We start from the raw sequence: 27,470 nt of genomic DNA, 5'->3' as shown, positions 1-27,470 counted from the left end.
AGGAGTTGCATTGTGAGGGTTTTTTTGTATTTTCGAACAGGCTGTTCGGTCAAGTGTAGAAGGCACGCTACTGGGAACCCAAAAGTTCCTCAAGCTCGGGCATGCCCAGAAAAGGTGTCCCATGGTCCCCATATCTGAATTTCACCTCCAACAAACATCCGGGATCGATCTATCCATTTTATTCAGAAGGTATGGGACTCTATACCAGCGTGAGACTATCTTGTATCTTGATATTGGTTTGCGATGGAAGCTTTATGTACTAAGGTCAGGATCTTCCCTATCTGTTGTGGGGTAAATGTGATGCCTAAGTCCCTCTCCCATTTGTGGATAAATGGTGGGGTCGACTCCTCCTCCTGACTACTCAATAGGTTGTACAGGAGGGAGAGGGTGTGTCGCACAGGTTCCTTTTTGTGACAGATGGATTTATAGGGTGTCAGGTCTCTAGGAGTTTAGGGGGCCCTTTGTATGGCCAGAAGAAAGGGACGAAGTTGATAAGCACTAAACAAGTCAAGCGGAGGGTCAGAAAGCTCGGCGTCAGTTTGCGTGGTCGGGAGCCCTCCCGTGGGCCACACCTCTCCCAGACGCTGTTTCCCCACCATTGTCAACTGTCGCAGTTTCTTGTTGGTAAATCCCGGTGGGAAGTCTGGATTACCTATAACCGGAGTCATTGGTGATGGCAGGGGAGCAATGTGTGTGCAGCAGAACAACCTCCGCACAACAGCCAACGTAGCTCCCACTACGGGGTGACCTCTAAGGTCTTTTGGTAGGGAGGACAGGAGCCACGGGGAGGTCAATAGGGGAATGGATCCATCCTCAATCTCCATCTCCACCCACTGCTTGTGTGGGCCATTACAATGCCAATCAACGACTCTCGCTAGCAGAGTCACTCTGTAGTATTGTCTGAGATCTGGGAGACCCAGACCCCCCTTGTCCTTTGGTCTGGCAAGCAATTGCAAACGGGCTCTGGGCGGTTTGCGCGCTCAAATAAAGTCCCGGAGCAGCACCTGCAGTTGTCTGAAAAAAATTGGGGGTAACCAGATCGGTAATGTCTGGAACATGTATAAGATCCGAGGGAGGGCCATCATTTTGAATGCATTACAGCGCCCGAACCAGGTCAGTGTTAAAGCATGCCAGTTTCCCAAATCATATTTCAGTCTATCCAGGAGAGGGACAAAATTAAGCAGGTACAATTGCGCTAAATCCGCTGCGATGTCAACGCCCAGTTAACGTATAGATTTTTCAGCCCAGTAGAATGGAAAAGCGGACCGGAGCCTCTTGGCCTCACCATCCGGGACCGATATATTCAATACAGCCGACTTGGCGCAATTGTTTTTATAGTTTGATAGGCTGCCGTGTCGCTGTAGAGACGCAAGTATTTTGGGAAGCAAAATGTGTGGATTGGAGACGGAAAAAATTAGATCGTCAGCGTACGCCGCAATTTTGTGGTGTGCCGAGGGTTTGGATATGCCAGTAATATTTGGGTCATTCCGAACGTGACACATAAGTGGTTCCAGTGTCAGAATTAAAATTAGGGGAGACAGAGAGCACCCCTGCCTCGTCCCATTAGTGATGGGGAAAGAGTCCGAGCACCCCTCGGTCACCCGTACCGCTGCCGACGGCGTGGAGTAAAGCGACATTACCCAGCTCATCATGTTGGGGCCAAGACCTATATGTTCCAGGGTGGCCTGCATAAAGTGCCAGGCCACCCTGTCAAAGTCCTTCTCCGCGTCCGTTGACAACATAAGCAAGGGCCTTCCCTGTTAATGCGCCGCATGGATTAAATTGAGGACTCGGGCCGTATTGTCTCTAGCTTCCGACTTATTTATATTTTTTTGCTTGTTTCCCAAGGTGACCATCTTGGCGTTTGTCAAGAGGGTTGAAAGTGCCTGAAGAGATTGCCTATGGCCACATCACTCTGAAAGCACCCAATCTCGTCTGATCTTGGAGGCTAAGAAGAGTCTGGCCTGGTTAGTACCTGGATGGGAGACCACCTGGGATTACCAGTTATTGTAGGCTTCTTTTTATGTTGTTGGCGTTGATTCGTTTTTTTTTTTTTCTTGTTTCCCAAGGTGACCATCTTGGCATTTGTCAAGAGGGTTGAGAGTGCCCAAAGAGATCGCTTACAGCAGCATCACCCTGAAAGAGCCCTATCTCTTCTCTTCTCTGAGGCTAAGAAGGGTTGGGCCTAGTTAGTACCTGGATGGGAGATGGCGTTGGAATACCAGGTGCCGTATTCTTCTTTTTATGTTGTTGACATTGACCTGTTTTTTTTTTTTCACTTGTTTCCCAAGGTGACCATCTTGGCATTTGTCAAGAGGGTTGAGAGTGCCCGAAGAGATCACCTATGGCCCCATCACCCTGAAAGCACCCAATCTCGTCTGATCTCGGATGCTAAACAGTGTCGGGCCTGGTTAGTACCTGGATGGGAGACCGCCTGGGAATACCAGGTGCCATAGGCTTTTTTTTTTTTTTTTTTATTTAGTAGTATGCGACGTACAATGTAAAGGCAACTTCACAGAATGTGTGATACAAATATTTACAATCAAATGATCATATTGCATGGATATCAGAGCCAATGGTAAGAAGTCTGAGGAGAATAGCACGTGTACAGCTTTGCGGTCATATCAAGATGAGATTAAAGCTCCATCTCGTTGGGATCCTCTACCACTTAAAATATTATTGATACTAGCCCTGCTACCCTCGAAGAGTTTAGATATCCATAGATAGGGGAAGAGTATTGTGTAGTAGTCAAATGGGGTCGGAACATACCATTTTCTTTTCCCTTTTTTGAGTTAAGAAGGGAAATAGTAGAACTGAAAGGAGGGAGAAGGGGAAAGAGAAGATTGGGGAAGGAAATGGCAGAAAAGGAAAAGAAGGGGTAAGGGGGTGTCGTGGGTAGAGTGGATAGGGTGGGGTCGCCTCCCAGGGAGCAAGAGACGCCCTCGGCTCACCAGCTCATCAGCTGTCCAACGTTTGGAACAGCGATCTCCAACGATCACCATGAGCTTACTATGTCTCGCGGAGGTATTCTTCCGAAAAGCGAAACTGGGTCCAGTAGAACCATCTGTTCCCATGCTCCTCCGTTTTATCCCTCATTGTGGCAGTCAGGTCTTCCATTCGTTCAATATCATTTACCCTTGCGAACCACTGGGTCACCATTGGAGCAGATTGCTCTTTCCACTGACTTGGGATGCAGGCCCTAGCTGCATTGAGGAGATGTTTAAGTAAGGACTTATGATAACGCTTTCTCGACATAGGAGTTAGATTGAGAAGAACTGCTGCGGGATCATTGGCTAAGGAAATGTCTGCGAACTTGTGGATGAGTCTCAGGACAGGCTGCCAGAATGTTTATAATTTAGGGCATTCCCAGAAAATGTGGAGAATGGTGCCAGTCTGTTGCCCACAGTGACAGCAGCGGTCAGATTGACCGGGGAATATTTTGGCCAACACCACCGGTGTACGATACCAGCGTGTGATCAGCTTATATGAGATCTCCTGATATTTACTGCAGAGTGACGACTTATGGGCGAAAAAGAGTATTCTGTCCTTCTGTGGTTTGGAGAATGTAGTTTGTAAGTCCCTTTTCCATTTAGCTAGGAAGGGTGGATCCGTGGAGGATTGTGCGTCTGTCAGGATTTGGTAGGACCTAGAGAGGGAACCACGAATTGGGCCATCATCCAGGCAAAGTTCCTCGAAGGGGTGGAATTGTCTAGAGAAGAACGAATGGATAGGTAGTGGTCCGAGGAAATGGATTAGCTGTCTAGCTCTCCAGCTATCCAATGCAACAGGTACTTGCTCTAGCAGTATGGTCCCCGTGGGAATCAAGCCCGTGGGTCCAAGAAATAGGGCTGCTCTCAGAAGCCCTTTCGGGGCTTGCCTGGTAAAGGCCTGGTCAGACAGGCCCGGAGGGAATCTAGGATGTCCAATAATTGGGGTCATAGGAGAAGGGAAGTTAGTCAGGTGGGAAAGGTGAAAAAAACTATCCATCTCGGCGAGCGAGGGGCCAATTAATGGGTGAGTAGTCACACAGGGCTCCAATGGCCTCCCCGCCCAAGGCAGACCAGCCAGTGGAACCCGCGCCATCTCCTGCTCTAGCTTGACCCATAGCTTCAGTTCCCCATGCCGGTGTCTTATCACATATGGTCCCCCATCAGATAGTGTCCGCTGTGTACTGCGCATGCGCAGTACACAGCAACACAGATTCCGAAAATTGCCGAGCATGAACGGCGCCTGCGCACTGAGTCCAGGTTCTATCCCCACTATCCAAGTGGACATAGAGTAAGAATATAAAAGAGCCGAGCGCAGCGAGGCCGAGCCCGAAGCGTGGCGAGCAAAGCTCGCCTGCGAGGGACCCTCTAATATTCACAACCCTATGTCCGCTTGGATGGTGGGGCTACCACCTCCACTCACCGCGCAGGCGCCGTTCAGCTTCGGAGATTTTCCGAAGCTTCGTCTGCTCCGTACTGCGCATGCGCAGTACGGCACGGACACTATATCATGGCCGGACAGTATATGGCAGAACACCGGCACCAGTCAACCACCGGTGTCATGTGCGTCGCTGTGTAATATAGAGCAGGGTCCGGGAAGCCAATACCTCCCCGCAATTTCGGTCGCAATAGCATTGCCCTACCAATACGCATATGTTTTCCGCACCAGAGGAACTTGATAAAGATTGAGCGAACCGCATGAAAGAAAGTCTGGGGTATTTTGATAGGTAAGGCTTGTAGTAGATACAGAAGTCGTGGCATCGCGTTCATCTTCAACACATTACAGCGTCCGAACCATGACAGAGCTAGTGGGTCCCATCTTTTAAGGTCCGCTGTAAGCCCATAGGCTTCTTTTTATGTTGTTGGCTTTGACCTGTTTTTTTTGCTTGTTTCTCAAGGCGACCATCTTGGCGTTTGTCAAGAGGGTTGGGCGTGTCTTGAAGAGAACGCTTACGGCCACATCAACCTGAAAGCACCCGATGTCGTCTGATTTCAGAGGCTAAGCAGCGTCAGGCCTGGTTAGTACCTGGATGGGAGACTCCCTGGGAAGACCAGGTGCCATAGAAGGATCTGGTCTGGTTAGTGTCTTTTTTTTTTTTTATTCTTTATTTATGGATTGCAGGTAATACAGAGACAAACTGTAAAAGACATAGATCCCTCAGTTTTCCAGGTTAACAAAAATACATAGTTAATACTTCGTGGGGGACCGGGGGAAACCTAACAACTTATGTCAGCAGCAGCCCCAGCCGTGGCTAGGCCACCACATTATCCCACTCTAATGATCTGGCACCCCAGTGTCTACTTATAAACCAGGGCAGTCCCCGGGGCGATCCCCCTCAAGGCCCAGACTGAGGGGCCTCTAACATCGGTCACCTTCATTCTATTGGTCAAAGAGCTCAGCCGGGACCACCCCGAGGGCCGCCAACCCCTGGCTGGGAAATCGAGGGAACAAAATGAAAAGATCCTTGCAATCACCATGTATTTTAATTATACTTGGGAGTTAGGGGGTAGGGAAAGAGGGGGGAGCAAATGGGCAGGAGAAGGGGATGGGGGTAGAAAGAATGAAAGTTATAGGGGGCTAACAGTGCTACGAGGCAGACGGGGGAGAGAGTGAACCAGGGTGGTATACGAGAAGGGAGAGAAAGAAAGAGGACTCCGATGGGTTCCCACGGCCGGACCCTTCCCTCTATACACGTGCCAGAGCCTACAGATAGGATCTGTATGCGTTGGAAAACCTGAACAGGCTCCAAGACAACCAACGAGCAGTGTGCTCTTCCTCCCTGTCGCCTAACGCTGATGTGAGCTGTTCCATACGGTAGATGTCGAGTCCAGGTTCTATCCCCACTATCCAAGTGGACACAGAGTAAGAATATAAAAGAGCCGAGCGCAGCGAGGCCGAGCCCGAAGCGTGGCGAGCGAAGCGTGGCGAGCGAAGCGTGGCGAGCGAAGCTCGCCTGCGAGGGGCCCTCTAATATTCACAACCCTATGTCCGCTTGGATGGTGGGGCTACCACCTCCACTCACCGCGCAGGCGCCGTTCAGCTTCGGAGATTTTCCGAAGCTTCGTCTGCTCCGTACTGCGCATGCGCAGTACGGCGCGGACACTATATCATGGCCGGACAGTATATGGCAGAACACCGGCACCAGTCAACCACCGGTGTCATGTGCGTTGCTGTGTAATATAGAGCAGGGTCCGGGAAGCCAATACCTCCCCGCAATTTCGGTCGCAATAGCATTGCCCTACCAATACGCATATGTTTTCCGCGCCAGAGGAACTTGATAAAGATTGAGTGAACCACATGAAAGAAAGTCTGGGGTATTTTGATAGGTAAGGCTTGTAGTAGATACAGAAGTCGTGGCATCGCGTTCATCTTCAACACATTACAGCGTCCGAACCATGACAGAGCTAGTGGGTCCCATCTTTTAAGGTCCGCTGTAAGCCCATAGGCTTCTTTTTATGTTGTTGGCTTTGACCTGTTTTTTTTTGCTTGTTTCTCAAGGTGAGCATCTTGGCGTTTGTCAAGAGGGTTGGGCGTGTCTTGAAGAGAACGCTTACGGCCACATCAACCTGAAAGAACCCGATCTCGTCTGATTTCAGAGGCTAAGCAGCGTCAGGCCTGGTTAGTACCTGGATGGGAGACTCCTTGGGAAGACCAGGTGCCATAGAAGGATCTGGTCTGGTTAGTGTCTTGATTGGGAGATCGCCTGGGAATACTGGATGCCGTAGGCTTCTTTTTATGTTGTTGGCTTTGACCTGTTTTTTTTAGCTTGTTTCCCAAGGTGACCATCTTGGCCTTTGTCAAGAGGCTTCAGAGTGCCCAAAGAGAGTGCCTACGGCCAAATCACTATACTATATATCTATATCTATAATAATAAATAATATTTTTAGTTATTATATATAAGATACTATATAGGGGATTTGGCCGTAGGCACTCTCTTTGGGCACTCTGAAGCCTCTTGACAAAGGCCAAGATGGTCACCTTGGGAAACAAGCTAAAAAAAACAGGTCAAAGCCAACAACATAAAAAGAAGCCTACGGCATCCAGTATTCCCAGGCGATCTCCCAATCAAGACACTAACCAGGGGGGGCGTGGCCTAGGCATGAAGGAGTGAGGACGCTCTTTTCCGGAGCTCCCGGTCCGTGACCCCTCCGCACCCCTTTACCACAGTTTGGTCGCATATTTCGGCATCGCCGACATCTCCGCGCTTCGGCGGAACACAGCCAGCCGAGCGGGGTCCGCCGCTGCTGCCATGGACAGGTACTTGGTCCCGCTGCAGCCTCCGGCCTCCACGCCGGATCCAGCCAAGATGGCGCCCGCGGCCTCCGGCGCTCCAGGACACGCGGCACAGAGGGAAGGTGAGCAGACTGCTATGCAGGGACACGACATGCCCCCGTTCTCCCCGCCTAGTGACTTGTCCCCGTGTCTCCCCCGCTCACTGTCCATGGCCTCGCTTGACAGCCCGGACCATAGCGGCCTGCCACCCTGGTTCCCTCACAACTCCCAACTGTCCCAGAGACCCTCCCGCAGTGGAAGCCTCATCCCAGGACCGAATGGCCAGGCTGCTCTCGCCTCAGACACACAGGGGGACCCACCGCTGCCACCAGCACCAGCATTATTGGGGGACAAGGCCATCCTAGCTTTACTCCAAAACCTTCCCACTAAAGCAGACTTTAGATGTATGGCAGCCAGGATTGAAACGACCTTGCGACATGAAATCGCAGGGGTCAAACGTGACGTGTCGGCTACGAACGAGCGGGTGACCACCCTGGCATCGGATGTGATCTCCCTGACCACTGATGTTTCTGGCCTGCAAGCCGCACATGATACCCTTGCTGACAGAGTGGCACAGTTGCAACTCCTAGTGGATGACCTTGAGAATCGCAACCGCAGATGCAACATCAGGATCAGAGACTTGCCCGAAGCCACTGGCCAGGCAGACCTCAAAGCCACAGTTACAGCTATATTTAACGCCTGTCTGGACTGCGCTGCTGACACAGTAATAGCCATTGATAGAGTCCACAGGACCCTGGGCCCCAGGAGCCCCACAGAGAACCGGCCACGTGACGTTTTATGCTGTCTCCACAATTACTCAGTTAGGGAGGATGTCCTGCAAGCGTCGTGGCGCAAAGGCAGCATTGATTTTGACGGGGCCCAAGTCACCCTTCTGCCAGATGTATCCCGCAAGACCTTCCAGATGAGACGCTGTCTGCGACCCCTTCTGGAACACCTAACTGAACGGAGGATTCCATACAAGTGGGGCCATCCGTTTCACCTTATAGTGCGCAAAAATGGGAGGCCCCTTGCGCTACGACACCCTTCGGAGGTCCCGTCCTTTCTGGAGGCTTTGGGCCTGCCCTCGGTTCAGGTCCCCGACTGGTTGGCTCCTGTTGTCCCCCAGGGAGCAGTGGCCCAGACGAACAACCCCTCAACCAGGCCACAGAGAGTGAGACGCCACCGTCGATCCCAACGTCAGAGATCGCAGGCCCCCCAAGATCGTGAACCCTGAGAGAGTACAGTAATTTTCCGTTATTCCTGTGTTATACCCTTTTTTTTTTGTTTTCTTTTTCTCTACCAACATAGACGGCTGGAGTATCCAGCTTTGTGTTGTTTACCATGCCACGGGCCATTGTTCCCAGTGCCCCCGCTAGGGGAGAGGAAGGACATTGGAAGAACAGAGTTGGACACTGCGCTTCCTGGACGAAGCCCTGAGTCATTGGCGGTACTGTTCACCATTCTCGTTACTGTTTATCTACAGGTGCCCTAGTCTCGGCGCTCTTTGTGTTTTTGGACTGCCTGGTGGTGCCCCCCGGGTGCCCCTGGGCGGCGTTCCCGCTCCCTCCCCCTCTCCTCCCCCCCCCCTTTTTTCCATTTTTTTTTGGGGGGGGGAGGGGCGGGTGCCTGGGTGGTATAAATTTATCTATACTCTGTGTTGAAAAGTTTAATATGTTGGTCTAATTATGCACTGTTCTACTGTTGTTAACTGCCCGATACCTGCTGCAGTGATGTTCTATAATGCGTTTGATGTCGTAGTTAAGATGCCAAAGAAGCTCCGTGCACGCCCGATTGCGACTGCATGGACCATGGGATGCTGGAGGGGTACTGCACCGACGAGTTCCTCCCTCTGCAGTGCCTTACCTCTCCCCCCACTAGGCCCCTCTGCCCTAACCGGCAGGTTCTCTCCGATAGGAGCTTTAGCAATTCCCCGATCTATCCCCACCCCTCCTACCCTCCTCCTCCCTACTAACTCCGGACCTTCTCCGCTTCGTTACTGCTTTTCCTTTTTCTCCTCCTCTTCCTCTGTGCTTGAACTCTATATCTACTACTGACTCTGGTGGGGACCGCCGGCCGGGTACCACTGCCGTCATGGCCCTGAAGCTGGTTTCCTGGAATGTGAAAGGGCTGAATGTACCTGAAAAAAGGTCCAGCTGCCTAACAGAATTGTGGCGGATGAAGCCCCAAATAGTTTTCCTCCAGGAGACCCATTTCAGGACAGACCAAATACCACGGCTTTATAGTAAGCACTTCCCCCTGGCCCACCACAGCACGTCCCCTACTTCCAAATCGAGAGGAGTGTGTGTTCTTCTTGCTAAAAACTTGCCGTGGCGCCTGTTAGCTGTCCAAGCCGATAGTGAAGGGAGATATCTCTTCATTAAGGGAACTCTCCACTCGCAAACTTTTACTCTTGCCAACCTATACATGCCGAATGTGGACCAGCTGCCGGCCTTAGAAGCATGCTTGGATGCCCTGGCTGCATTCTCGGAGGGTACTTTGATCGTTGGGGGGGACTTTAACCTCACCTTGGACCCCCGCAGAGACTCATCATCGGGCACCTCTGCGATTTCTGCGAGAACGCGTTCACACATAAGAGACCTGCTACACTCCCACCGACTGATCGATGTGTGGCGTACGCTTCACCCACAGGATAGGGACTATACGTTCTTTTCCACCGCTCATGGTTCTTACTCACGTATAGATATGTTTTTAGTCGACCCACAATGCTATCCCGGCGGTCACAGACACTCAGATAGGCCACATAGCCCTGTCTGACCATGCCCCGATTTCTTTGATGCTGAAGCTACAACAGGAGTCGCGTGGTCAGTCCTGGTGGAGGACTGAACGAGTCTCTCCTGAAGGACCCTGAGACCCACGCAGACCTGCTTAGGGAATTAGAAAGTTACTTTGATCATAACCGTGATTCTGTTTCCAACCCCCTCATGTTATGGGCGGCTCATAAATGCTACATTAGGGGCATTCTTATTAAACATGGTCATAGACTCAAAGTGGCCAAAACTGAGGCTCTCTCCAAACGTATTGCCAAGTTGCATGCGTGTGAACAACGACACAAATCCCAGCCGACTGCTGCGCTGGAGGTGAGAGATCTTAGAGAACAAATCAGAGATTTCTCTCTCTTTCAGGCTAGAACCAGACTCATGTGGGTCCGCAGGACGTATTATGAATATGGAGACAAGTGTAGTAGGTCCCTAGCGAACTCCCTGAGTGCCCAACGCAACGCGTCCTTCATTCCAACCATAACCTCCCCTTCGGGTGCCAAGCTTCATGATTCACGGGAGATAGCGGAGTGTTTCCGATCTTTCTATGAAGCCCTTTATAACTTGCACCCCCGGGACTCAGGAGATGCCCTCCAGGCCGGCACAGCAGCCATTGATGAGTACCTAGCCTTCGGCAAACCTCCCGTCGCTTACACAGGAAGAGATAGAGCTTCTCTCGCAACCTATCTCCCCGGAGGAATTGTCGACAGCGTTAAGAGACTCACCCAAGGGCAAGGCACCAGGCCCAGATGGGTTTACGGTCCCTTATTATAAGGCCTTCCTCTCCCTGTTGTCCACGCCGTTTGTGTCAGCTTTTAACGCCCTATTGGAGGGCCAGACCTTTCCACCGGAGCTGTTGCAGGCAAGCATCTCGGTCATACCCAAGCCGGAGAAGGATCCACTTCTCTGTGCGAACTACAGGCCCATCTCCTTATTAAACAGCGACCTTAAGCTCTTCACTAAGATACTGGCGGAGCAGTTGGTGCCCATTCTCCAACGCCTGATACCTCTGGATCAGGTGGGGTTTATTCGTAACAGGGAAGCCCGAGACAACACTACCAGGACAATCAATGTTATAGAACGCGCCAGACGCCTTAAACTACCGATTATGTTGCTCTCTGTGGACACAGAAAAGCGTTTGACAGGGTGAGCTGGCCTTTTTGCTAGCCACCCTGCGAAGCCTGGGTGTACCCCCCCCCCCCATGCTTTCATGGGCTACAGCTCTTTACTCGTCACCGACGGCGATGGTTAGGGTCAATGGGTTTGCCTAGTCGCGTTTCACTATTGGCAATGGAACGAGGCAGGGATGCCCGTTGTCCCCCCTTTTGTTTGTCCTATCGCTTGAACCCTTGCTGCACCACATCAGGCAGAACATAGACATCAAGGGACTGGACACCCCCTCACACCACCATAAGGTCGCAGCCTTTGCAGATGACCTCTTGTTCTATGTCTCAGAGCCTCACATTACATTGCCGAATCTCTTAGCGGAAATAAGACGATATGGCACCCTGTCAAATTTTAAAATTAACTTACAGAAATCGGAAGCACTCAACGTCTCCCTGTCTACCAATGCCCAGACGAGTCTAAGCACTAATTTTCCCTTTCGTTGGGCAACTGGGGCTATACAATATCTGGGTACCAAGGTTCCCCCGGACCCACATCTGATTTTCCAATTGAATTTCCAGCCGCTTCTAAAAAAAATTGCCGTAGATCTAGAGAGGTGGTCAAAGTTGGCGACCTCTTGGTTTGGGAGATGCAATGTGCTCAAAATGAATGTAATGCCCAGACTCTTGTACCTATTACAAGCCTTACCGATAAAAATCCCCCAATCATTTTTTAAAGCCATGCGCTCCATCTTTATTCGATACGTATGGCAGGGCAGGCCTCCAAGACTCAGCCGAACATTACTGCTCAGACCAAAAGACAAGGGAGGGATTGGCCTCCCAGATCCGGAATGGTACTATACGGCGGTGCACATGAACAGAGTAGTTGACTGGTGCAGACACCTGAAGGATAAGCTGTGGGTTCGTCTGGAGCATGAATCCGTACCATTTCCACTTGAGGGTTTGCCCTGGAGTGGACCGGGCTGGTCGGGAGCGACGCGGGCACACCCACACATTGAGCCAACGTTACAAGAGCTAGACAGATATTTTACCCTGACGGGCGTGCCCAGTTTCCCTTCGCCCATGACTCCTATTATTGGACACCCACGCTTTGAACCCGGCATGACGGAAAAGTCTTTCCGCCTCGACCCTGACTGGGACCTTGTGCGGGCCTCTTCTTTTCTTGGCCCTAGGACGTGGACAGCGGTCTCCACTATGGACGAGGCGTTAGCAACCACGGCCCTGGGACAGTGGAAGCTTTCCCAACTCTCCCACTTCTTGAAATCTTTGCCAAACAGTGGCGAATTCCGCAGACCCCTAACATCGTTTGAGGAGGTATTCTCAGGAGAGGGACCGACCCGAAGGTCTCTTTCCCTGTCATATCGCATCCTACTGGACCAACTCTCCCAGGGTAACCTGGTGTTCGTGGAAAAATGGGAGCGAGACCTGCATGTCCGGCTCTCGCCAGACCAGAAGAACCGCGCGCTTCTTTTTGCGCACAAGTCATCCCTATGTAGTAAATACCAGGAAATAGCTTATAAAATTTTGACCCGATGGTACAGGACCCCCACTGTCCTGGCGGCTATGTTTCCCGGTCACAGCCCTTTGTGCTGGAGATGCGGTGAACAAGCCGGCACGTTACTACATATCTTCTGGGAATGCCCTCAACTGGCCCATTTCTGGAGACAGGTTCTCAATATCATTTATGACCTCACGGCTATTGATCTCCAGAACAACCCAGCTGCGATCTTCCTCAATCTGACCCCACTCTCGAGCAAGAAGTACCATAAATCTCTCTTAAAACATCTTCTGAGTGGGGCCAGGGCATGTATACCTAGCATGTGGAAACAGCAGGCCGCTCCACTGGTGTCTCACTGGTTTGCAAGAGTTTGCGACATCTACCGTATGGAACAGCTCACATCAGCGTTAGGCAACAGGGAGGAAGAGCACACTGCTTGTTGGTTGTCTTGGAGCCTGTTCAGGTTTTCCGACGCATACAGATCCTATCTGTAGGCTCTGGCACGTGTATAGAGGGAAGGGTCCGGCCGTGGGAACCCATCGGAGTCCTCTTTCTTTCTCTCCCTTCTCGTATACCACCCTGGTTCACTCTCTCCCCCGTCTGCCTCGTAGCACTGTTAGCCCCCTATAACTTTCATTCTTTCTACCCCATCCCCTTCTCCTGCCCATTTGCTCCCCCCTCTTTCCCTACCCCCTAACTCCCAAGTATAATTAAAATACATGGTGATTGCAAGGATCTTTTCGTTTTGTTCCCTCGATTTCCCAGCCAGGGGTTGGCGGCCCTCGGGGTGGTCCCGGCTGAGCTCTTTGACCAATAGAATGAAGGTGACCGATGTTAGAGGCCCCTCAGTCTGGGCCTTGAGGGGGATCGCCCCGCGGACTGCCCTGGTTTATAAGTAGACACTAGGGTGCCAGATCATTAGAGTGGGATAATGTGGTGGCCTAGCCACGGCTGGGGCTGCTGCTGACATAAGTTGTTAGGTTTCCCCCGGTCCCCCACGAAGTATTAACTATGTATTTTTGTTAACCTGGAAAACTGAGGGATCTATGTCTTTTACAGTTTGTCTCTGTATTACCTGCAATCCGTAAATAAAGAATAAAAAAAAAAAAAAGACACTAACCAGACCAGATCCTTCTATGGCACCTGGTCTTCCCAGGGAGTCTCCCATCCAGGTACTAACCAGGCCTGACGCTGCTTAGCCTCTGAAATCAGACGACATTGGGTGCTTTCAGGTTGATGTGGCCGTAAGCGTTCTCTTCAAGACACGCCCAACCCTCTTGACAAACGCCAAGATGGTCGCCTTGAGAAACAAGCAAAAAAAACAGGTCAAAGCCAACAACATAAAAAGAAGCCTATGGGCTTACAGCGGACCTTAAAAGATGGGACCCACTAGCTCTGTCATGGTTCGGACGCTGTAATGTGTTGAAGATGAACGCGATGCCACGACTTCTCTATCTACTACAAGCCTTACCTATCAAAATACCCCAGACTTTCTTTCATGCGGTTCGCTCAATCTTTATCAAGTTCCTCTGGCGCGGGAAACATATGCGTATTGGTAGGGCAATGCTATTGCGACCGATATTGCGGGGAGGTATTGGCTGCCCGGACCCTGCTCTATATTACACAGCAACGCACATGACACCGGTGGTTGACTGGTGCCGGTGTTCTGCCATATACTGTCCGGCCATGATATAGTGTCCGCACCGTACTGCGCATGCGCAGTACGGAGCAGACGAAGCTTCGGAAAATCTCCGAAGCTGAACGGCGCCTGCGCGGTGAGTGGAGGTGGTAGCCCCACCATCCAAGCGGACATAGGGTTGTGAATATTAGAGGGCCCCTCGCAGGCGAGCTTCGCTCGCCACCCTTCGGGCTCGGCCTCGCTGCGCTCGGCTCTTTTATATTCTTACTCTATGTCCACTTGGATAGTGGGGATAGAACCTGGACTCAGTGCGCAGGCGCCGTTCATGCTCGTCAATTTTCGGAATCTGTGTTGCTGTGTACTGCGCATGCGCAGTACACAGCGGACACTATCCGATGGGGGACCATATGTAATAAGACACCGGCATGGGGAACTGAAGCTATGGGTCAAGCTAGAGCAGGAGAAGGCGCGGGTTCCACTGGCTGGTCTGCCTTGGGCGGGGAGGCCATTGGAGCCCTGTGTGACTACTCACCCGTTAATTGGCCCCTCGCTCGCCGAGATGGATAGTTTTTTTCATCTTTCCCACCTGACTAACTTCCCTTCTCCTATGACCCCAATTATTGGACATCCTAGATTCCCTCCGGGCCTGTCTGACCAGGCCTTTACCAGGCAAGCCCCGAAAGGGCTTCTGAGAGCAGCCCTATTTCTTGGACCCACGGGCTTGATTCCCATGGGGACCATACTGCTAGAGCAAGTACCTGTTGCATTGGATAGCTGGAGAGCTAGACAGCTAATCCATTTCCTCAGATCACTACCTAACCATTCGTTCTTCTCTAGCCAATTCCACCCCTTCGAGGAACTTTGCCTGGATGATGGCCCAATTCGTGGTTCCCTCTCTAGGTCCTACCAAATCCTGACAGACGCACAATCCTCCACGGATCCACCTTTCCTAGCTAAATGGAAAAGGGACTAACAAACTACATTCTCCAAACCACAGAAGGACAGAATACTCTTTTTCGCCCATAAGTCGTCACTCTGCAGTAAATATCAGGAGATCTCATATAAGCTGATCACACGCTGGTATCGTACACCGGTGGTGTTGGCCAAAATATTCCCCGGTCAATCTGACCGCTGCTGTCGCTGTGGGCAACAGATTGGCACCATTCTCCACATTTTCAGGGAATGCCCTAAATTACAAACATTCGGGCAGCCTGTCCTGAGCCTCATCCACAAGTTCACAGACATTTCCTTAGCCAATGATCCCGCAGCAGTTCTTCTCAATCTAACTCCTATGTCGAGAAAGCGTTATCATAAGTCCTTACTTAAACATCTCCTCAATGCAGCTAGGGCCTGCATCCCAAGTCAGTGGAAAGAGCAATCTGCTCCAATGGTGACCTAGTGGTTCGCAAGGGTAAATGATATTGAACGAATGGCAGACCTGACTGCCACAATGAGGGATAAAACGGAGGAGCATGGGAACAGATGGTTCTACTGGACCCAGTTTCGCTTTTCGGAAGAATACCTCCGCGAGACATAGTAAGCTCATGGTGATCGTTGGAGATCGCTGTTCCAAACGTTGGACAGCTGATGAGCTGGTGAGCCGAGGGCGTCTCTTGCTCCCTGGGAGGGGACCCCACCCGACCCCACCCTATCCACTCTACCCACGACACCCCCTTACCCCTTCTTTTCCTTTTCTGCCATTTCCTTCCCCAATCTTCTCTTTCCCCTTCTCCCTCCTTTCAGTTCCACTATTTCCCTTCTTAACTCAAAAAAGGGAAAAGAAAATGGTATGTTCCGACCCCATTTGACTACTACACAATACTCTTCCCCTATCTATGGATATCTAAACTCTTCGAGGGTAGCAGGGCTAGTATCAATAATATTTTAAGTGGTAGAGGATCCCAACGAGATGGAGCTTTAATCTCATCTTGATATGACCGCAAAGCTGTACACGTGCTATTCTCCTCAGACTTCTTACCATTGGCTCTGATATCCATGCAATATGATCGTTTGTTTATAACTATCTGTATCACACATTCTGTGAAGTTGCCTTTGCATTGTATGTCACATACTACTAAATAAAAAAACAAAAAAAACAGAAGCCTATGGCACCTGGTATTCCCAGGCGGTCTCCCATCCAGGTACTAACCAGGCCCGACACTGTTTAGCATCCGAGATCAGACGAGATTGGGCGCTTTCAGGGTGATGGGGCCGTAGGTGATCTCTTCGGGCACTCTCAACCCTCTTGACAAATGCCAAGATGGTCACCTTGGGAAACAAGTGAAAAAAAAAACAGGTCAATGTCAACAACATAAAAAGAAGAATACGGCACCTGGTATTCCAACTCCATCTCCCATCCAGGTACTAACTAGGCCCAACCCTTCTTAGCCTCAGAAAAGAGAAGAGATAGGGCTCTTTCAGGGTGATGCTGCTGTAAGCGATCTCTTTGGGCACTCTCAACCCTCTTGACAAATGCCAAGATGGTCACCTTGGGAAACAAGCAAAAAAAATAAAACGAATTAACGCCAACAACATAAAAAGAAGCCTACAATAACTGGTAATCCCAGGTGGTCTCCCATCCAGGTACTAACCAGGCCCGACTCTTCTTAGCCTCCAAGATCAGATGAGATTGGGTGCTTTCAGAGTGATGTGGCCATAGACAATCTCTTCAGGCACTCTCAACCCTCTTGACAAACACCAAGATGGTCACTTTGGGAAATAAGCGAAAAAAAAAAACAGGTCAACGCCAACAACATAAAAAGAAGTCTACGACACCTGGTATTCCCAGGCGGTCTCCCATCCAGGTACTAACAAGGCCCGACTCTATTAGCCTCCAACATCAAATGAGATCGGGTGCTTTCAGGGTGATGTGCCCGTAGGCAATCTCTTCAGGCACTTTCAACCCTCTTGACAAATGCCAAGATGGTCACCTTAGGAAACAAGCAAAAAAATAAAAATAAGTCGGAAGCTAGAGACAATACGGCCCGAGTCCTCAATTTAATCCATGCGGCGCATGTACAGGGAAGGCCCTTGCTTATGTTGTCAACGGACGCGGAGAAGGCCTTTGACAGGGTGGCCTGGCACTTTATGCAGGCCACCCTGGAACATATAGGTCTTGGCCCCAACATGATGAGCTGGGTAATGTCGCTTTACTCCACGCCATCGGCAGCGGTACGGGTGACCGAGTGGTGCTCGGACTCTTTCCCCATCACTAATGGGACGAGGCAGGGGTGCCCTCTGTCTCCCCTAATTTTAATTCTGACACTGGAACCACTTATGTGTCACGTTCGGAATGACCCGAATATTACTGGCATATCCAAACCCTCGGCACACCACAAAATTGTGGCGTACGCTGATGATCTAATTTTTTCCGTCTCCAATCCACACATTTTGCTTCCCAAAATACTTGCGTCTCTACAGCGACACGGCAGCCTATCAAACTATAAAAACAATTGCGCCAAGTCGGCTGTATTGAATATATCGGTCCCGGATGGTGAGGCCAAGAGGCTCCGCTCCTCTTTTCCATTCTACTGGGCTGAAAAATCTATACGTTAACTGGGCGTTGACATCGCAGCGGATTTAGCGCAATTGTACCTGCTTGATTTTGTCCCTCTCCTGGATAGACTGAAATCTGATTTGGGAAACTGGCATGCTTTAACACTGACCTGGTTTGGGCGCTGTAATGCATTCAAAATGATGGCCCTCCCTCGGATCTTATACATGTTCCAGACATTACCGATCCGGTTACCCCCAATTTTTTTCAGACAACTGTAGGTGCTGCTCCGGGACTTTATTTGGGCGCGCAAACCGCCCAGAGCCCGTTTGCAATTGCTTGCCAGACCAAAGGACAAGGGGGGTCTGGGTCTCCCAGATCTCAGACAATACTACAGAGTGATTCTGCTAGCGAGAGTCGTTGATTGGCATTGTAATGGCCCACACAAGCAGTGGGTGGAGATGGAGATTGAGGATGGATCCATTCCCCTATTGACCTCCCCGTGGCTCCTGTCCTCCCTACCAAAAGACCTCAGAGGTCACCCCGTAGTGGGAGCTACGTTGGCTGTTGTGCGGAGGTTGTTCCGCTGCACACACATTGCTCCCCTGCCATCACCAATGACTCCGGTTATAGGTAATCCAGACTTCCCATCGGGATTTACCAACAAGAAACTGCGACAGTTGACAGTGGTGGGGAAACAGCGTCTGGGAGAGGTGTGGCCCACGGGAGGGCTCCCGACCACGTAAACGGTCGCCGAGCTTTCTGACCCTCCGCTTGACTTGTTTAGTGCTTATCAACTTCGTCACTTTCTTCTGGCCATACAAAGGGCCCCCTACACTCCTAGAGACCTGACACCCTATAAATCCATCTGTCACAAAAGGGAACCTGTGCGACACACCCTCTCCCTCCTGTACAACCTATTGAGTAGTCAGGAGGAGGAGTCGACCCCCACCATTTATCCACAAATGGGAGAGGGACTTAGGCATCACATTTACCCCACAACAGATAGGGAAGATCCTGACCTTAGTACATAAAGCTTCCATCGCAAACCAATATTAAGATACAAGATAGTCTCACGCTGGTATAGAGTCCCATACCTTCTGAATAAAATGGATAGATCGATCCCGGATGTTTGTTGGAGGTGAAATTCAGATATGGGGATCATGGGACACCTTTTCTGGGCATGCCCGACCTTGAGGAACTTTTGGGTTCCCAGTAGCGTGCCTTCTACACTTGACCGAACAGCCTGTTCGAAAATACAAAAAAACCCTCACGATGCAACTCCTGAATGCCACCCGGGCCTGCATTCCCGCACTGTGGAGGCAGCCTCAGCCCCCATCCAAGGTGCTGTGGTATTCCAAAGTCAATCATATTCTCCGGATGGAAGAATTGACCGCCACCCTTCACAACACTGAAGAGGCATTTAGTGTTACATGGAGGCCCTGGAGGTATTTTACTGGTACTCGAGACTACATTCGGGAGGTGAGCAGTGCCTCCGTCCCAGAAAACGACTGAACATCTAACGTTTACCTACGTAGGCCATGTCTGCCCTGGGTGGCATTCCCCCCCCTCCTTTTTGTCTTTATTTTTCTTTTTTTCCCCGTCGCCATCCCCCCACCTCCTCTCTCTCCGTCTTTGCACTCTCTTCTTCCCCCGTCCTCCCTTTTGACTATGCCTTGTCTCCTTACTAGCCTTCGGGACCCAGAAGAACCCCAGGGTTCTGGACATGACCAGCTCATATTTTGCTCTGGTTCACGTAGGTCATGATAAGCTGGCTCGCTGTGGTCCCAGTTGTTCTCCATGATTACATTTGTCCGAACGGAGCTGCACTAGTTATACTGTACTACATGTCGGAGGTGGGGTTTCTCTATTTTCTGCATGAAACTGTAGGACTCCCCTCTGAGAACCCAGAGTTATTTGGCTGCCTATTTTTTGTTAGCATGTAATTGTGACCCTGGGTCATGCTGTATGGTTGACTGTTATATTTATATTGTTCTACTTATGCTTAATGAAAGAATAAAACAAAAAAAAAAAAATAAGTCAATGCCAACAACTTAAAAAAAAAGCCTATGGCATCGAGAAATCCCAGGCGGTTTCCCATCCCGGTACTAACCAGGTCCCAACCCTGCTTAGCCTCTGAGATCAAATGCACGCTCAACCCTCTTGACAAACCCCAAGATGGTCACCTTGGGAAACAAACAAAAAAAACAAGTCAACGCCAACAACATAAAAAGAAGCCTGCAGCATTTGGAAAACCCAGGCGGTCTCCCATCCAGGTACAAACCAGGCCCAATCCTGCTTAGCCTCTGAGACCAAACGAGATTGGGCGTTTTCAGGGTGTTGTGCCCGTAGGCAATTTCTTTGTGCACTCTTAACCCTCTTGACAAATGCCAAGATGGTCACCTTGGGAAACAAGGGAAAAAAAACAGGTCAAAGCCAACAACATAAAAAGAATCCTACGGCATCCGGTATTCCCAGGCGATCTCCCAATCAAGACACTAACCAGACCAGATCCTTCTATGTCACCTGGTCTTCCCAGGCAGTCTCCCATCCAGGTACTAACCAGGCCTGATGCTGCTAAGCCTCTGAAATCAGACGAGATCGGGTGCTTTCAGTGTGATGTGGCCGTAAGCGTTCTCTTCAAGACACGGCCAACCCTCTTGACAAACGCCAAGATGGTCGCCTTGAGAAACAAGCGAAAAAAACAGTTCAAAGCCAACAACATAAAAAGAAGCCTACGGCACCTGGTATTCACAGATGGTCTCCCATACAGGTATTAACCAGGCCGTACACTGCTAGGCCTCCGAGATCAGATGAGATTCTGACCTTTCAGGGTGATGTGGCCATAGGTGTTCTATTTAGACACTCTCAACCCTCTTGACAAATACCAAGATGGTTATCTTGGGAAACAAGTGAAAAAAAAAAGGTCAACGCCAACAACATAGACCCTGGCGGTCTCCCATCTGACCCAGACCCTGCTTAGCCTCTGAGATCGGGCACTTTCAGGGTGATGTGACCTCAGGTGAACGCTTTGGGACATACTCAAAACTCTTGACTGATGCTAAAATGGTCACCTTGGGAAACAAGCGAAAGAAAAACAGGTCAAAGCCAACAATATAAAAAGATTCCTACGGCACCTTTAATTAGGTACAATCCAGGCCGGACCCTGCTTAGCCTCTGAGATCAGATGAGATCGGGCGCTTTCAGGGGGATGTGGCCGTAGGAGATTTCTTTGGGCTCTCTCAGCCCTCTTCACAAATGCCAAGATGATCACCTTGGGAAACAAGCGGAAAAAAAAACACATGTCAACGCCAACAACATAAAAAGAATGCTACGGCACCTGGTATTCCCAGTTGGTCTCCCATCCAGTTATTAATCAGGCCCGACAATGCTTAGCCTCCGAGATCAGACAAGATCAGGCACTTTCAAGGTGATGGGGCCATAGGCGATCTCTTCGGGCACTCTCAACCATCTTGACAAACGCCAACATGGTCATCTTCGGAAACAAGGGAAAAAAACCAAGTCATTGCCAACATTGGAGGCTAAGCAGGGTTGGGCAATCAGTTTCCTTGCCTGAAATAGGCATCTCAGAACTGCCATCTGGCTACTTCCCGGGTTTCCAACTCCTTCAACTAATCCCAGGAGACAATACTTCGCCTCCATCCTGGTGGAGGTTCCAACCACCCGATCAATGGTTCCTGTCACCTCTGTCCAGTAGCGGATCAACTTCGGGCATCTCCAAAACATGTGCATCATGTCTCCCCCCATGTTCCCGCACCGGGGGCAACTTGCGTCCGGCCGTTCGGCCAAACTGAAAAAGTTTACGAGGAGCATAATAGGTTCTATATAATAAGAACAGATGTGACATCCTGTGTGAGGAGAGCCACAATTCACCACAGGCAGGATTCCTGTGGCCAATTATAGCTCAGGGGGGTTTAGTACACACCCCACACTATATAAGGCCGCCAGCATGGCGGCCTTTTATAGTGTGTTGCGGTGGTCAGGGAAAGAGGACAATAGGCAGGGACAGTGTCTTTACTGCTTGGGAACCTAGCACTGTTACAGTGGGTGTTATGTGCCTCCTGCACAGTACACACCTGAAGCTACCCTTTATTACTGGTGTTCAATTTCTGCAATACATGCATCTGCAGTGCAGAAGTTAGAGTCGGTGTTGTGTGCCTCCTGCACAGTATACACCTTATTGCTGGTGTTCTGTTTCTGTAATACAGGAACCTAGTACTGTTACAGTGCTAGGGTGTACAGAGAAGCTGGTATATATAGAAGACTACAGCATACAGAAGAAAGGCTAGTGAATACAGAATACAGGTTTCGTGTATGTAGATAGGCTTGAGTATACAGAGATGCTAGAGTAAACAGTGAGGCTGGGGTACACAGAGAGGCTAGTTTAAAGACAAATACAAAGATGTTAGTGTATATAGAGAGGTTAGTGTATAGAGAGAGTCGAGTGTATACAGAAAGGACAGTGCATATAGAGAAGCTAGTGTATACAGAAAGGGTATACATGAAAGCTGACATTCTATACAGAAGACTGGGTAGTGTATACAGAGAGTCTAGTGGGTACAGAAGACAGGCTGGTGTATTCTAGCTAGTTTTTACAGTCTAGTGTATACAGAAGACAGGCTGTGGTATACAGAGAGTTTAGTGTATTCAGAGAGTCTAGTGTATACAGCTGGCGAGTGTATACATAAGACTGGCTAGTTTACACAGTGTTTACAGAGATGCAAGGGTGTACAGAGATGCTGGTATACAGAAGAAAGGCTAGTTAATACACAATACAGAAGACTCGTGTATGTAGATAGGCTTGAGTATACAGAGATGCTAGAGTAAACAGTGAGGCTGGGGTACACAGAGAGGCTAATTTAAAGAGAGGCTAGTATATACAAAGATGTTAGTGTATATAGAGAGGTTAATGTATAGAGAAGGTCGAGAGTATACAGAAAGGACAGTGCATATAGAGAAACTAGTGTATACAGAAGACAGGCTTGGGTATACATCAAAGCTGACAGTGTATACAGAAGACTGGGTAGTGCATACAGAGAGTCTATTGGGTAAAGAAGACAGGCTGGTGTATTCTAGCTAGTTTTTACAGTCTAATGTATACAGAAGACAGGCTGTGGTATACTGAGGGTTTAGTGTATTCAGAGAGTCTAGTGTACAGAGAAGCAGGAAGCTAGTATATATAAGGCTAGTGAATACAGGCTAGTGAATGCAGATAGGCTTGAGTATACAGAGATGCTAGAGTAAACAATGAGGCTGGGGTACACAGAGAGGCTAATTTAAAGAGAGGCTAGTATATACAAAGATGTTAGTGTATATAGAGAGGTTAGTGTATAGAGAGAGTCGAGTGTATACAGATAGGACAGTGGATATAGAGAGACTAGTGTATACAGAAGACAGGCTTGGGTATACATCCAAGCTGACAGTGTATACAGAAGACTGGGTAGTGTATACAGAGAATCTAGTGGGTACAGAAGACAGGCTGGTGTATTCTAGCTAGTGTTTACAGTCTAGTGTATACAGAAGACAGGCTGTGGTATACAGAGGATTTAGTGTATTACAGAGATGCAAGGGTGTACAGAGAAGCTAGTATATATAAAAGACTACAGCATACAGAAGAAAGGCTAGTGAATACAGAATAAAGGCTGGCTTTCTACGGAGAGGCTACCACTACGGAGATGCAGAACACTATATATAGAGAAAGGGTATATAGAGAGGCTAGATTATACAGAGAGGCTAGTGCATAGAGTGAAGCTATTGTATATAGAAGCCTGGTTAGTGTATACAGAGAAGCTAGTGTGTACAGAAGAAAGGCTAGACAGGCTATAAAGAGAGACAAGTTTTTACAGAAGACAGTTTGGGGTATACAGAGATGCTAGTTTATACAGAGAGACTAATGTATACAGAAGACAGGCTAGGGCATACAGAAGACAGAAGACGGGCTAGTGTATTCAGAACATAGGCTAGTGTATATCGAAGACAGGCTATTGTATGCAGAAGACCGGCTAGTGTAAACATGCTGGTGTATATAGAGAGGCTAGTGAATTTAGAGGGTAGGCTAAGTGATAACAGAAGGCAATCTGGGCTATACAGAGACATTTCATCATTTCATCTAGCTCACATCTCTAATGGAGTTTGTCTCATTGCCATGTTATGCCTTTTCATTCTTGTGCTAAATATAGATCACTACACGATTTTAATCATCCACATCAAGCATGCAATAAAACTATCATAAATCAAAATAAACCATGTACTCTTTTGCTCTATTTTGCATATTTGTACCGGGACTGTGAGTATGTGACAGTCCTGACACACCATCCTGACTTATTTTTCTTTATTTCTTATTAGAAATGGAGAGTACTATCTCAAAATCCGCTTAAATCTATTCACTTCTACCGCTAATTGTACCTTAATGCAAAATGTTCACAAAACCATCCATTTGCTACCAGACATGCTGCACATACTAAGAGTAATGTAACCATCGCTCTCTAACGATGTAAACAGTTTTATTGCTTTTCTGACATTGACCGAGTATCTCTGACATTAACTGAGTATCTCTCTGCACTATGATCTTAATAATAATAATAATAATAATAATAGAATTGTGTAATGCAAAGATCAACTAGTCAATCAATAAGCTTTCTCATTGGTACCGGCATATCCTTTAAATTTAGACTAACGCAACTATTTCTCGGCCATTTTCAAGCTAAGCTTTCAATCTCTTACCTTTGAACAGCGATACTTCCTCCCTACAATATTAAGCCATTTCAATGTCCTAATGGTCGCCTATATTATACAACAATATGTAGAGAATAAAACTAGTCTTACATCTTAATAAAACAGTTTTATTGCTCAACCAGTATCAGCTGTCATGACAAATAAACGTTTCCACTGTTTTTTTTTTTTTTAAACTCCGTTTTTTATTAACAATAGTTGGCACAGACATATATAATTAGTCAGACTGTATACATCTTTGTGTGATATAAACTAGACATGATAAACATTGGCAAGTCATACTACAGTAATTGCCCTGTACCTCAGTTATACCAAAATCGTATACCAATTGTATTTTTTAACGTTTCCACTGTTTGACTCTATTTTCTGTATTACTTCTTTTTCTCCACACCTTATCTGTCACAGTTAAAACACAGTGACAAAACATTTCTTTTTACCGCAGCAAAATGTGAGAAAAGCAGTGTAAGCCGTCTTTCTGCCATATGCAACCATCTCTCGCTACCTCTATACAATAGGTTTCTCTTTCCAGTGGAAACGGAAAACAGTCAGTGTAAGCCGTCTTCATGCGTAACAAAATTAATGGAACGATTTACACGTTGGAATTTGCAAGCTACGTCAATTTACTCTTAAATAATGTACCTTTGCATTTATCCCTTGACTTTGCAACTTTGACAATACTATCCCTTGATCCCTTTTGTGTATTCACGTTATCTCGACCTATATATACTGCCTCAATATTTTCCTAATTTGTTTTGCTATACTTATTATTATTATATTATAGAGATTACTAACTCTAAATCATTGTAAACCTAACCATAGTTATAATGTCCACAGCTAATTTTACGTTAAAGAAAAATTCACACAAAACCATCTTTTTAAAACCTTTACACATTAAGAGTAATGCAACCATCTCTCGCTACCTCTATGCAATAGGATTCTCTTTCCAGTGCAAACGGAAAACAGTCAGTGTAAGCCGTCTTCTTGAGCATCAAAATTAATGGAACGATTTACACGTTGGTTTTTGCAAGCTACGTCAATTTACTGTTAAATAGAGTACCTTTGCATTTATCCCTTGACTTTGCTACTATCCCTTGATCCCTTTTGTGTATTCACTATATCTCGACCTATACATACTGCCTCAAAATATTCCTAATTTGTTTTGCTATACTTATTATTATTATTTTATAGAGATTACTATCTCTAAATCATTGTAACAAGTTATAATGTCTACAGCTAATTTTACGTTAAAGCAAAAGTCACACAAAACCATCTTTTTAAAACCTTTTACACACTGCACATTAAGATTAATGCAACCATCTCTCGCTACCTCTATGCAATTGGATTCTCTTTCTGACTCTATTTTGTGTATTACTTCTTCTCCACATTAACTGTCACACTGATAACCAAATGGTAACACATAACACTTGCCACACATTTTTTAACAGCGGCAAAATGTGAGAAAATCAGTGGGACGGTTTACTTGATTGAGAAGTGGTTGCAGTAGCAAAGCATAACAATACAGTTTGATTACATTAATAACACATAATGCAACTATTTTACATTCATTTTACATTCACATCATGCATACATCCTAATGTAAGCTGCCTATCACTATTAATGTTCATGGTTACTGATACATTATATCAATGACCAGTGGAAACGGAAAACAGTCAGTGTAAGCCGTCTTCGTGCGTAACATAATTAATGGAACGATTTACACGTTGGAATTTTCAAGCTACGTCAATTTACTCTATTGAACAATGTAAAGGTAAGCTAGATATTTTGTGTATTTCCACTTAAACTCGACCTGTATATACTGTCTCAATATTATCTTTTCTAATTTTGCTAAATTAGATTATAGAGTTTGCTATGTCTAAATCCAGGTTACCTACTCACCTTTATTACGTATACTGCTAATTTTAGGATAATACAAAACCATCTTATTGCTTCTTTACACGCTGCACATATTAAGAGTAATGCAATGCTACCGTGAACAGTTTAATTGCTCGTCTCACATTTAGCTGGTATCTCTCTGCTATAGGAAACTGAATTTGTACTAGAACGATCACTCATCTAATATCAGTCCACTCAGTGCTACCGGGATAACTTTTACATTTAGAGTAATGAAATGATTTCTCAGTCATTTTGGAGCTACTGCAACTAACGCTTCCGATCTCATTTCGACTGCAATACTTAATCTCTGCTATTGCAGAATATTTAGCTGCTTAGCTCACACTTTGCTGTACGTAGCCGTGGCGATTGGCATTTCAACTCTAATTCATATTCACATTTCTAATGCAGTTTGTCTTTTTGCCATGTCATCCTCTGTTAGTTATTAAGCTTTCTCATCCTCGTGCTCCAATATTGGGGTATATTCACTACATGATTAAAGACACGTAATGAACTTGATTGATAAAAACCTACACACGTTGTTGCTGTTATTTCGTGTATTTTCACTTAAACCCGTTATAGTTATTTTGCTATATTTATTACTAGTATAAACAGATTACTATCTCTAAATCCTGGTAAACCAGCTCACACTAAACCATCTAATTTCTACCTTACACGCAGCACATATTAACATATTAACATTTAGCCGGTATAGTGAAATAGTAAACGAAATGCGTAGATCACTCATCTAATATCGTCTTTTCAGTGCTGCCGGAACATATTTTAAATTTAGAGTAATGCAACGATTTCTCAGTTTTATGAAGCTACTGCAACTAACGCTTTGAATCTCTTTCCTGATAAATTACGCTCTGCAATATTAAGCCATGTAAATTGTCCTATTGGTCTGCTAACAATGCTATGTATAATAATACAAATCTTTTAAAAGCAATATCGTCTCACTGCAATACTTACACTCTGCATAATATTTATGAATAATGCGAATAATGCTAATAATAAAGTCGTCTAAAACACGGCT

General features: G+C 47.6%; 4 pseudogenes; 2 read left to right on the top strand and 2 right to left on the bottom strand.

The window, feature by feature from the left end:
• The first annotated feature begins 1,897 nt into the window (after positions 1 to 1,897).
• On the top strand, positions 1,898 to 2,016 carry LOC143958607 (5S ribosomal RNA; annotated as a pseudogene).
• A 324-nt stretch (positions 2,017 to 2,340) lies between these two features.
• Positions 2,341 to 2,459, top strand: LOC143958641 (5S ribosomal RNA; annotated as a pseudogene).
• Positions 2,460 to 16,398: 13,939 nt separating this feature from the next.
• Positions 16,399 to 16,517, bottom strand: LOC143958335 (5S ribosomal RNA; annotated as a pseudogene).
• A 323-nt stretch (positions 16,518 to 16,840) lies between these two features.
• LOC143958412 (5S ribosomal RNA) lies at positions 16,841 to 16,959 on the bottom strand (annotated as a pseudogene).
• Positions 16,960 to 27,470: the final 10,511 nt, after the last annotated feature.

Source organism: Lithobates pipiens, unplaced genomic scaffold (assembly GCF_037356315.1).
Source record: "Lithobates pipiens isolate NorthernLeopardFrog02 unplaced genomic scaffold, aLitPip1_a1.2 Scaffold_61, whole genome shotgun sequence".
NCBI classification, from domain to species: Eukaryota; Metazoa; Chordata; class Amphibia; order Anura; family Ranidae; genus Lithobates; species Lithobates pipiens.
The sequence above is the reverse complement of the archived record's forward strand: the minus strand, read 5'-3'. Positions and strand labels throughout refer to the sequence as shown.